Consider the following 11,075-nt stretch of genomic DNA (forward strand, 5'->3'; position numbering starts at 1 on the left):
GTCAAGATTTTAATTAAAACACTTTCACATATATTGCTGTGAAGTAAAATTTCTTTGGCTTGAGCTTCCTAATTCTCATTTCCCAGTTTTTGTCCTGGACACAACAGCCTTTACACTGAAGTGGGGCTGGACAGTGCCCCTCAGACCAAGGCCAGCCACCTCTTCTGGCACATTCCTTCTGCCATCACAGCTATCATCCCTCTTCATTCAGGGATCACTACATGCTCTGGAAAAATTAGGAATGCTGAGAGTCTCAGCAAGGCATGGAGCTCAGGTTGAGTTACTCACCCACCATGACCTGTCCTTTATAGGCATCCCTCACATTCCTTGCCTGAAGGAAGGTTGCCCCTTTCCCACATATGAAATTTCATAACCATTTCAAAGTAACAGAATATGCATTCTGCATTCCTGCATGGACTGCATTGCCTTTATCTCTGTTAAAATATGTTTTGCCCAAATAAGATGAACCTCACCAGTGATCTCCCTTACATGGACCCTGCAGTTATTTATATTCCTACCAATCTTCATCAGCTGCAATTTCTATCAGCAGTGACTTTATATCTAATCCTGGATTACTAATGAAAGCATCTGATAGCCCCAAGCACAGGTATGATTCTGTGGAGACACAGCTCAGGATGCCCCTGGTAGATCATGATTTGTCTGAATTTTCAGACCTGCTATTTATCCTGTTGTTTACATCACCCTAGGAGGTCTTTTCCCCCCCTTGCCTTCCATTGTCTTTTCCTTTGAAAACTGAAACCATGACATTCAGCAACGTTCTTTTCTACATCTATTTGGTGGCAGCTCTGTTAGGAGCAGTGGGTTTTATCCATGGGAAAGCATGTGATTATGTTGAGCCACACATAAATTGAAAAGTGGAGGCCATTTCCTATGTTCTGACATAAATACAATCCACGAGAATAAAATATAAATACACATATATATGTATATAAGCTAGCTCATAAAGCTTGTTAGTTCCTTTTACAAGTTTTGGATCTATATTGTAGATAGTTTTACAGCTCATATTTGTTTTAATATTCATACTGTTTTTAAACAAATGGATTGGTTCCGTCTATGTGTTTTGCTTTAGCAGTGTGGTGTTAAACACTTTCAAAATATTTTAGTCAAGTAAAGATTTAACTTTGTCCAAAAAAAACCCCAACCCACAGAACTGTAGGAACAGCCAAGCATTGTAGCCATTCCCCAAACAGGGTGTTAGGATTTGGCTATAAACCTAAGCTGTTTAATACGGTTTGGGTTTATGCAGTAGGTCATGGTGGTTAATGTTTAGTGAGCTGAAACAAGAATGGAAGAAAATTATCATGGAAAACTTGGTTTGGAAAAAAACAACTCTTCATAGATGGCTATAAGGGGGATGATTGGGCTCATGGTGTGCATCACATATTTTGCCTAAGCCGGGCTTTGAAAGCCTTTCAGTTGATATAAGCATGATCATCCGAGCAGGACTTTTCAGCTCAAAACACTCCTAATGTTGGACTCTTGGCATGGGGTGGTGACAGCTGCAGAAGGCAGAGGGGGAGAAGGCAGCAGTGCTGTGCCTTTGTTATGGAGAGCAGCAGCACAGGGGAGGCAGAATTACCTAAATCGGTGTTGTGTGGCCTGTGGGGGACAATGACAGCATGATCCAGCTCAGAGCAGGAGCCCCCAGCTCTGCCACCCCTGTGGGCACACAGAGCTGCACACACTGCTGCCTTCCAGCTCTGCACAGGATCACACCCTACCCAGAGCTGGAAGGGACAAGTGTTTTACCCACTCCATAGCCAGGGTCTGGGCTCCACCATACCAGTGCTTCAGCTATGGGAACCCAAAGCCCAACAGCCCAGGGAATAAGGTGGTAATTGCAGACTCATTAACCCCAGGACACTAATTAGCCGAGATATTGATGGTGGTTCTGGAGCTAGTTCCATTTCTCTCTGTAACAACATCCAAAGAGCCCATACATTGACAGATTCTAGAAAATAATACACCAGGTTTTACCTGTTCACAGAGAGCATTTGGCCTTATCAGCCCTCCTCCAGGCAGCCTTTCAAAGCCTTATCTCAAACCTCTCACAAACTGTGTGTTACAGACACCCCCAAGAGCTTGATTATGGGGGAGAACCCAAACCACCCTTGCTGTGTGAAATGTAGAGAATAAGATGTGGTCCACGTGGTGATAAACATGCCTACACACCAGTCTGGGCTGGGCCATTAGCCCACCTGTCATCACATCACTGCTCTGTTTCTGTGCACCTCTGAATGACCCAATGCTCCTGCTCAGTGATCAGGGAGAAATTGGCTCCCAAATAATGCCTTGAGCTTCACCCCTGGTTCCATGGGGTTCTCCACAAGGTCCACCAGTGGGAAATAGGCTGAATGGCAATCATGGGACTAGCATCACCAGGTGGCTCGAGGGTTGGTTTTGACCTGGGATGAACACCAGCCAGCTCTCAGTCTAACTGGTGAGTTGGGAAAGGTTGAGAAAGACAATCTTGTGAACTCATGCATAAAACTGGGGAAGAATAACAAATGTAAAATCCCATTTTAAGTTACTTTCAGATCAAACTGGCTACCAAAGAAATGGTGTTCTTATATTCTAATGCCTTCTCCATGCAAAGGCTTTTCCTCACACTGTTTTCTGATGGGAGGAGGACCTCAGGGGAAAACACCTGAGAAAGTGGAAGAATCACTTCTGACTCCAACTTCTGCCCTGGCACTTATGTCTTAAATTCCCTCCAAGCACAGCAGAACTGGTTTAAAAATGTTTCTAAAATAAATAAAACAATAAAGGCATTACTTTTAACATCACAGGCACTCATCACAGCTCATCCAAAGGTGATTTTTGTCTGATGCCTGGAATATCTAAAAGGGAGATGGGTGATTTTGAATAATTACCTTGGTTAATGATCTAACAAATACCTGATGCGCTAGACCTGAAATGACACCTCACAACCTGACTTTTTTGAGGTATGGATTCATATTTAGTCCCACAGGTGTCTGTGCTTTTAAGTTTTTTTAACAAGCCTTGTCATGCCCTTGGCATGGTGGAAGTATGAACCAATTTCCCCTCCCTATTTTGCCATGAAGCTTCTTCCAGATCACTTGTAGAGCTGTGAAGACACAGCTCCCACATCCTTCAGATCCCCTTTCCACCTTCCTCCCATTATTTGCTCTGACAGCATTTGACTGTGTCAAAAGCCCAAGTTTTAGCAACACAATTTCTCTCCCGCTTGAATATTTCAGTACAAGAACAGCTTTGCTTTTATAAAGACATGTGGTTTAGTCCTCAAGTCATCAAGGAATATCACAGGCATCTCAAGTGCAGCATCCCCACCTCCAAGCCAGCAGCAACGTGTCGGAGAGGCTGTTAGCCCATCATGTGTTCCTTGATGTTCTGGACTCGTGATCTCAGGGGAACCCATTAGCATTGACACTCTCAGGCAGTTCTCTCCTCCCCTGTTAATAATTACCCAGGGAGGGGATAATTAAAATAGGTTCTGAGGCTATGAAGAACCTCTGTCTGCCTTCACTACTTGCAGAGCCAAATGAGAACTTTAATGTACGTTTGGAGACAACTCCAGAAGGGTTTTGCACCTTTGTCATGTTCTTGTTGTCATTAAGCATGGTCTAATCCTCCATTTCAATTCATTAACCTGAACAGAGGCAGATTTTGAAATGTGACTGCAACACAGCACCAGTAAAATTTCCCTAGATATCTGATGAAGTTCTATCATTATGAAGTGGATAATTTCATGGGGATGGACAAGAATGCAGGAATTAGGGACTGGCTAGCACAGACTTCCTACAGAATTCCATCCAAATTACTGAATCTCTGCATCTCGATTTTACCACAGAAAATGAAAAGGTTCCTTTCATCCAGCCATCAGTTAGAAAGATTTTGAGTAGAGATGTGTTCCTCTGCCCAGTGCATTCGTCCTGTGTTGCAAAAAAAAAAAAAAAAAACAACAGCACCAGGAAAAGCAGCTCGATGACCAAGCCCTGTTGGCTGAGCAGAGCAGGAACGCGTGAGGGCTAATGAGCTGTGTGAGATGTATTTCAGCACAACTCACTGATGGCCTGAGAGCTATCATGGCTCTGCTCATCCCCACGTGGTGTGAGTGTGCCCGCAGCAATCTCTGCTGATGGCCTCTTGACAATCCTGAGAAATAATGCAGCACTTGGTGTTAGCAGCACGCAAACCCCGCTGCAAAAACGGTGTGGGAAGTCCCACGGCACTTTAGGAAAAGCTGATTTAAATTCAAGCTCCAACACCTTCACAGTCTGTCCTGAATCTGAACTGAGATGGCTTAAATGATCCCTTAAAAGATTCCAAAGATTGGAAATCTTAGGCCTGTCTCCCTTAAAAGCTGTCATTCATTCAGCCTGGGGGGAAAAAAATAAAAAAATAAAAGAGGCAGATGAAGCAATTGAAAATAAATATGCCTCCCATTTTTCAAAATTTGATCTTTTCTAACTAAACCTTATATTATTCATGTGCTGTATATTTTATTGCTGTTAGTTTCAAAGCTGTTGGAAATCACAGATCAGTCCCTCAACCATGATGTCTTTATTATGCATACATAAATCATGCATGGAAGGGTCCTGACAGCTGACAACGACGTAAACTCTGAGGAAGCAAAGCCCCTAAGCCATGTAAAAAATGTATGTCACGGAAAAAAGAAGTATGTCATCTTTATTTCCTTTTCATGGATATTTTTGTCTTGTCATTATCAAGGAAGATTTTTTTTTTCCCCTGTACTTCTGTCTAAATGTAGTTAACACAGAGATAATTTGCAATGGTATTTCAATGACACAAATGGAGAATACTTCCCACATCTGCCTGCATCTTCAAGGATGAGCGTGTTGTAATTATGTAATTCCAGTTTCATTAACAGCTCTGCTGTACCCAATAAGGTTCATAAGGATTCTGGTGAAATGCAGAAGTTCATTGAATTGTCAGGTGCTCTAGGATTTGGGTACTCTAGGATTCATGTAAATTATATTAGAATTGGGGTATTTTGAAATCATGGGTCCATTGCACGATTCATTCAGATTGTTGCGGGGCTATTTTGAGCAGGAAAAAAAAATAAAAACCAAGGATTCCCTATTGTGATGAAGATAAAAATCAGAAAAAAGTGCTAAGAAGTGGAAATACTCAGCTAAGAATAGGAAGGAAGGAAGGAAGGAAGGAAGGAAGGAAGGAAGGAAGGAAGGAAGGAAGGAAGGAAGGAAGGAAGGAAGGAAGGAAGGAGGGAAGGAAGGAGGGAAGGAAGGAAGGAAGGAAGGAAGGAAGGAAGGAAGGAAGGAAGGAAGGAAGGAAGGAAGGAAGGAAGGAAGGAAGGAAGGAAGGAAGGAAGGAAGGAAGGAAGGAAGGAAGGAAGGAAGGAAGGAAGGAAGGAAGGAAGGAAGGAAACTAAAAAATATTTGCATTTACAGTTGACATTTTCAGTTTCCAAAAGGTGTGTTTTTCTTTTCAGTTGCTTGATTATTTTTTATAGGAGCTGCAGTTCAGTGAATTTATTTCTTTAATAAAAAACTTATTTTTCATGAAAAGTATTGGGATAGTCATAAGTAGCAAATTGTAGCAGGTGAAAAAACAGAGAATCTTTTGGTGAGAAACTAAAAAATAACCTTCCAAATAGAAAATTGGAGAAAGTTCCTAACGGAGCATTGGACAATGAATGACTGTCTGTATATTGGGCTAAGGACAAAATTTAAAAAAATATTGACTGACCAAAAATTTTTTCCTGCTATACACTTACACACACTGAGCTTTCAAAAACAGGGCACTTCAGACAGACTGGTGATCTCACATTTCAACACCTGAAGAGCAGCAATCACCTAACAGCCACCCACCCCTAGTGCTATATTTACTGTATTTAGGTGTTGTCCTGTGTTTTGCCACTGTCTGGTGAAAAAGTGCCTCCTAACTGAATGTGAAACAAAATTACACCTTTTTCCCCAATCAGCACATCAGCTTTGGGCTGATCTTGTGCATCCTCCTCTGTTCACATCCACTTTCTACATCCATCTTACTGCTGTATGGTGCCTCCCATTTATTGAGCAATTAAGACTAATTTACTCTAGCTGCAGGATGAGACAGGCATGTACAATCAAGAGGGAAATCCTTTAGGTTGGATATCTGGAAAATGTTATTCCCCCAGAGGGTGGTCAGGCTCCCCAGGGAATGAGCAAAGCCTGAGGCTGCCAGAGCTCCAGGAGTGTTTGGACAATGCTCTCAGGGATGCACAGGGTGGGATTGTTGGGGTGTCTGTGCAGGGCTAGTGGTTGGACTGGATGATCCTTGTGGATGCCTTCCAACTTGGGGTATTCTGTGATAATTCCTTTCTTTCCTCTCAGCTGTTGGTGATGGTATTGATATTTCCTTCACGGCTTCTCCTCTCTGCTCCAGCATGCAGGAGTCATGATAAGGGAGGTTCATCATGCAAAAGTAGCCCAAATATCCAGTGTTAGACCACAACTCACAGAATCTCAGAGTCCTTAAGGCTGGAAAAGGACTCTAAGACTGTAGAGTCCAAACGTTAACCCAGCACCACCATATTCACCACTAATTAATCTCATTCCTCCACTGCTGATGAAGTCCCTCTTTCTCTGCAGTAGCTCAGCACTGGAGAGTTTTGCCCAAAGAAATCCCACCTGCTGTGTTTTGGCTCATTGGGGAATCCTCTTTTTGCAATGCCATTAAAGAGAACCAAGAGCAGCGAGCGAGCACCATGCTGTCTGTTTCCTGAGAGAAACACGCACAGAAGGGAAGAGCAGATATCTAATTCTGTCTGTGGGGGGAAATTCAGAACCAGCTGAGATGTTTGTTGCTGCTTTTATCCTCTTGCCTATGCAAATTTGTGGGGTTCAGAACTAAATGGAAATGTGTTAAAAGGAAATCTGAAAGCAGGATCTGTTCCATACACGAGTCCTGCTCCCTTCCTTTGGAAAGACACCTGTGGATACATTTTCATTAATAATTTCACTCTATCTCTTCTCTGATGTAAATTTACAAGCAAGAAGCAGGAAAAATGCCAAATCAAACGTTGCAGGCAGACTGGTGAGATAATTAGTATATGATGCATAAGAAAGTAGAATCCCAAGAAGCAGAGCTAGATGTACCTATTTGTGACAGCCTTTGGGGGAAACTTCAATCCACTGAGGATCAGCTGTGTTTGCATTTTGCTCTTTCCTTCTCTCACTTAGTGAATCGCTTCCAGGAATGTCCTTTTGCCTTGAGCTTTTGAACTGATGAAGTACCTGCAGGAAAGAGGAAAGAAAAAGAACTTTAAAATAGATAAGCTGCTTATCTCTGTAGCTGACTTGAATTTGGTGCTGTGTGGGGGAGGATGCTATCAAAATCAGAAGTTTAGAAGTTAGTAATGCTGGAAAAGTTTCTAGATGTGCATCACCAGCGCAGAACTCGCACTGCATATAATTCTGTATATTGCTTCTGTGTCACTGCTAGAGATAAGAATAATCCAGGTACATTGAAATTTTTTTTCAAGTTATTCATGGTGGTGTTTAGCCATGGAAACAGCACTTGTGTGATCATAGTTTATTACTGCCCAGCTATGTGACATTCTCTTTCAATAACCTGTAAACCCACAGATCAACTTCAACAGAAGGGCAGAGGTCTCAAAGATATTAAATTCCAGACTTTTTCATGAAAACCAGAAGCTTATCTGTTCATTTTTGGCTGTGATCTGGCCTTTATCCATGAAATTTCTCATCACTGATCAGCATATGAATTTCTAAGAGCCACAAATGCTGTTTCTTGCTAATTGAGACTCAGGGGAAGGATTAGAGTGTCCACAAGAACAGGAACTGGGGATGTACATGGGGATTGCATCCTCTTGGCAGCACCTGGGGGACAGAAAGAGTTCAGAAAGCTGAGGTCATTCCAAACCAGTGGAATAAAAACAGGACAGAAATCCAGAAAAAAATACACTTTTTAAATAGTTCAGTTCATCCAGAAACTCCTTTTTTTTTTCCTTTTTTTTTTCCTTTTTTTTTTTTTTAATCCCTGATTTGATTCTGGACCTGTGAATATTGAAGAAAAAGTCCCCACTGGCTTCTGAGGGAGTTTCTGGGATCTGGTCAGGGCTGGGGAAAGATTTATGAAAACATCAGCCATTCATTAAAAAAGAATTTTGAGAGATGATCACACTGACATTGTGATTTGATTTACTGTACAAATAAATGGTTATTCGAACAAAAAAGCCATCTTTTGACTTCAACAGGAAACTAAATACTATATTTAGAGAAAAAAAAAAAAGCTAGATATCAGCTTACCGTCACAGGCAAATTTAAATAGCAAATATTGCATTTTAATGATGCTTACTTTAAATGGGGTCTTTGATTTGGTATTCTATGGTTTGAAAAAATAAAATCTGTTGTAGAAGACAAAATACCACTTACTGTGACTTGAACAGAGATGAGATCCAACACTAACCTGTTGCTTTCCAACACTGACTAAACTGTTTGTATGAACAGTAACACAATATCTGCCTAAATCTTCCACTTCTGCTTGGCCATTCTTGGTGGTTTTCTTTTTAAACTCCAATTTCTTCTCCCCTTCTCAGCAGATCCAGCTCCTCTCTTACCCTGCTGGAAGTGAATTGAACCAACCTCACTCCATCTGACCATGAATCTTGAATTCTTTCCTCCACCACTTTACAGACTAGTGGTTACAGCAGTTTCCTGAGAGGCCAGAAACAGGGATTTGACACCCTCATGGAGGGAAAAGGGTGGGTATGGATATCCCCTTTGTGCACGAGTTCTGTTGTTTGAGTGAAGGGTCTCCCTTCTGGTGTGGTAAAAAATGGAAAAAGTAAAAAAAAATACCAACCTTGGAGGTAATTTGAGAAAACCCATTGGCTCATGCATCTCAGGGGAGAAAAACCGAAGTCATTGTTGATTTCTGGAAATTTATTGGGAGTGAGAAAAAAGTGCAGGCATCTGGAAAAATTAACCATAAAAACCTGAGGTGCTAAATAACAGCTGAATCAGCATCATTAGTCTGGATTTAGGCCCTTAAAAATATCACGTGGAGCACCTCTCCTCTTCCCAGGCTCTGGGTCCTCTGCTCTGTGACAAGAGGAGCTACATCTGCACCAAGACAGCACCAGGAGCTCCTGGGCAGGCTGAATCCTTGTGCCAAAGCATTTTAAAAGCAGACAGCTTGAGCTCCCACACAGCCTTCCAGATCTTGTTTTGGCTCATAAATGTCTTTCTCTTTGATGCTGCCGGGGGTGGAGCCAGGCTGGGAGAGCTGGGGGTGTTCAGCTGGACAAGAGAAGCTCCAGGGAGAGCTCAGAGCTCCTGCCAGGGCCTAAAGGGGCTCCAGGAGAGCTGCAGAGGGACTGGGGACAAGGCATGGAGGGACAGGACACAGGGAATGGCTTCCCAGTGCCAGAGGGCAGGGAGAGATGGGATATTGGGAAGGAATTGCTGGCTGTGAGGGTGGTGAGGCCCTGGCACAGGGTGCCCAGAGAAGCTGTGGCTGCCCCTGGATCCCTGGCAGTGTCCAAGGCCAGGCTGGACAGGGCTTGGAGCAACCTGGGATAGTGGAAGGTATCCCTACTAGTGGGAGGGTTTTGGAACTGGATGATCTTTAACGTCCCTTCCAAGCCAAACCAATCTGGGATTCCATGATCCTACAATTCTCATAGTTCTGGACTGTGGTTTACATGGGAGGTGTTCATCTCTGGCTATGATTTATAAGCTGTGAGGTCAGAAGAGACCAATAGTCTGACCTACTTCACAGTGCAGACCACACACTTCACCCAGGGACTCGTGATCTGGTTCCACTAACCAGGGCTGTGGGTCTGCAGGTTATTTATTGTCTGGGGAAGGTGTCAGGGTGGCAGCACTGGCTATCGAAAAATCTCTGTTCAGCTATTCAGAGGGTACAACACAGTGGAGAAAGTTATATCCCAGCTCTATCCACTGTCCCAGTTATCTTCAAGAATAACATTTGGTCGCTGTCTTAATACATCTTTAAAAAGAAAGATGCTTTTGTCATCCCTCATTAATCATCTGAGTCATAAATTTCTCATCGAGTATTTATTTTATTTTTACATTTTTGTGCCCTTTGTGTCATGCTGGAGGCTATTGTGTGCACAAAGTCATGCTCTAAAATAGTAACAGCATTGCTTCTTTCATGCCAACTGTACTGTGCTTCAATTTTCTTATATTGAAATTTTGGAAATATTAGGGTACCTTAAAATAGGGCTCACCTTTTGAGGCAGTTAGTTTTCCAATGTGCTCTCAGTCTTGTTCTTTCATCTTTCTGCTGTGTACATGACCCAGTTCTCTCTTAAAATATTTTCCTATGTTGAAATTTTGTCCTTAAAAAATCCTGCTCAGTAGAGGAACTTGACATTGGACCATTTTGCTACTTTGAGCTTTACTGATCCTTCAGAATTGTCTTCTGCCTGTAGCTGGTGTTTTCCTACTTTGTGGATGACATATGTGACTTAGTAAAGGTAACCAAAATGCACATATGAAAATCTATGGGTCTTAAAATTAAAGCTTTTATTAGATTTTCAGTCTATTCGGGTTCCTGAGAGTGCAAACAGAAAGCACAGTTCCTGTATATTTTATACTGGGGGAATGGCTTCAAACTGGCAGAGGGCAGAGTAGGATGAGATTTTAGGAAAGAATTCTTGGTTGTGAGGGTGGTGAGGCCCTGGCACAGGGTGCCCAGAGAAGCTGTGGCTGCCCCTGGATTCCTGGCAGTGTCCAAGGCCAGGTTGGACAGGGCTTGGAGCAACCTGGGATAGTGGAAGGTGTCCCTGCCCATGGCAGGGGGTGCAATGAGATGATCTTTAAAATCCCTTCGATCCCAAACCCTGCTATGATTCTGTGGTTCTGGATGCATCCCTGTCCCATCTTTAGGCTTTCTGCAAAGGAACAGCTTTTCCTCCTCTGAGTGCTCTGGGCTATTCCAAAAAACCTCTGCTGTAGGAAACATTGGCATGATGAGAGACCCCAAAGAGACCCTTCCCACTCCCAAACATTCACTGTGAACCGTGACCAGTGGACCAAGGAGAAGACATTTTGTTGAAA

The sequence above is a fragment of the Lichenostomus cassidix genome, chromosome Z (assembly GCF_008360975.1).
Source record: "Lichenostomus cassidix isolate B80296 chromosome Z, HeHo_3.0, whole genome shotgun sequence".
In the NCBI taxonomy this organism is placed as follows: domain Eukaryota; kingdom Metazoa; phylum Chordata; class Aves; order Passeriformes; family Meliphagidae; genus Lichenostomus; species Lichenostomus cassidix.